Source organism: Pongo abelii, chromosome 1 (assembly GCF_028885655.2).
Source record: "Pongo abelii isolate AG06213 chromosome 1, NHGRI_mPonAbe1-v2.0_pri, whole genome shotgun sequence".
NCBI lineage: Eukaryota > Metazoa > Chordata > Mammalia > Primates > Hominidae > Pongo > Pongo abelii.
The window spans coordinates 30,879,039-30,880,653 of NC_071985.2; the positions used below are offsets into that span (position 1 = coordinate 30,879,039).

The 1,615-nt window shown below is 37.0% G+C and overlaps 1 non-coding gene across 1 annotated transcript; it reads left to right on the plus strand.

Annotated features, from left to right (window-relative positions):
* The first annotated feature begins 1,031 nt into the window (after positions 1-1,031).
* Positions 1,032-1,241, plus strand: LOC112130863 (small nucleolar RNA U3). The gene has a single exon (XR_002913048.1). It is a non-coding gene; the product is annotated as a small nucleolar RNA U3 (small nucleolar RNA).
* Positions 1,242-1,615: the final 374 nt, after the last annotated feature.

A 1,615-nucleotide genomic window follows, 5' to 3' on the forward strand; every position in this document is an offset into this window, starting at 1 on the left:
GTTAAGATGAAGATAGGTAGTTTGCTTCTTTCAACTATAATATTTGCCAGAAATTTTACTTTTAAAATTGGTAATATCACTTTTTGCAGCTTAGAGTGACATGAGAGATAGGCTAATAGAAATAAATAATCCAAGTTTGTAGTTTAGCAACATGAAGCTTAGGTAGTTAAAATTAACATTCAATTTGAAATTCATGTTCAATTGACATACAACTCATTTCATTATATTTACTAACCATGATTTTCATAAAAGTTAAATCAGTTAACTTTTAAATTATGTTCAAACAATAATCTACTAATTAGGTTGTTAATGTTTTAAAGAGAGGCATGGATTTATTTTTTATTTTTAAAATAACATCTTTAAGCCAATACTTATGTTAATTCCCAGTTCAGTTTCTTCTAAAGTATTTCCACTCTGATAACAAATTAGGGCATACAAATTTGGTAAGATTGTTTCTTATTTTTAAAAACTTAAATGTGAAGTGGTGTGATTTATATTAATAAAGAAATACCAGTTAAAATGTAATTTTTCATTGGTACACATAGTAGCTAGTTTATTTTCTTTTTATTTTTTTCAAGACGGAGTCTTGCTCTGTCATACAGGCTGGAGAGCAGTGGCACGATCTTAGCTCACTGCAACCTCCGCCTCCTGGGTTCAAACAATTCTCCTACCTCAGCCTCCCAAGTAGCTCGGATTACAGGTGCCCAACACCATACCTGGTTAATTCTTGTATTTTTAGTAGAGATGGGGTTTCATCATGTTGGTTAGGCTGGTCTCAAACTCCTGACCTTGTGATCTGCCCGCCTCGGCCTCCCAAAGTGCTGGGATTACAGGTGTGAGCCACTGTGTCCAGCCCAGTAGCTAGTTTATTTTTAATCACATTAAAATAGCATTTAAATGATATATATTTAAATTAATCTTAAAAGAGCCATCTGATATACCTAGGACCTACCTACATTTTAGTTACATCTTAATTATCAACCAGATCAAATATAAGTTATCTGTCTTTGTGGAATCAATAAAACTATGCTAAGACTATACTTTCAGGGATTATTTCAGATAAACTTCTAGAGTTTCTCTGAACCTGTAGAGCACCAGAAACCATGAAAAGAGGGTGTAGCATTCTCTCCTGAGTGTGAGGCTGGCTCTTGGTGCTACCTCACTGAAACTGCCATTGCCACTGATGATCATTCTTCTCTTACTCTGAGAGAGAAAGAGAGAGAGGACACAGTCTGAGTGGTTCTCATATTTTTTTTTTTTTTTTTTGAGATGGAGTCTCGTTCTGTTGCCCAGGCTGGAGTGCAGTGGCGTAATCTCGGCTCACTGCAAGCTCCATCTCCCAGGTTCACGCCATTCTCCTGCCTCAGCCTCCTGAGCAGATGGGACTACAGGTGCCCGCCACCACGCCTGGCTAATTTTTTGTAGTTTTAGTAGAGATGGCATTTCACCGTGTTAGCCAGGATGGTCTCGATCTCCTGACCACGTGATCCACTTGCCTCAGCCTCCCAAAGTGCTGGGATTACAGGTGTAAGCCATCGCACCCTGCCTGAGTGGTTCTTATTTTAAAAATAAAATTAAATGAGTAAATAAATAAAACTTTTTGTCTAATTTATAG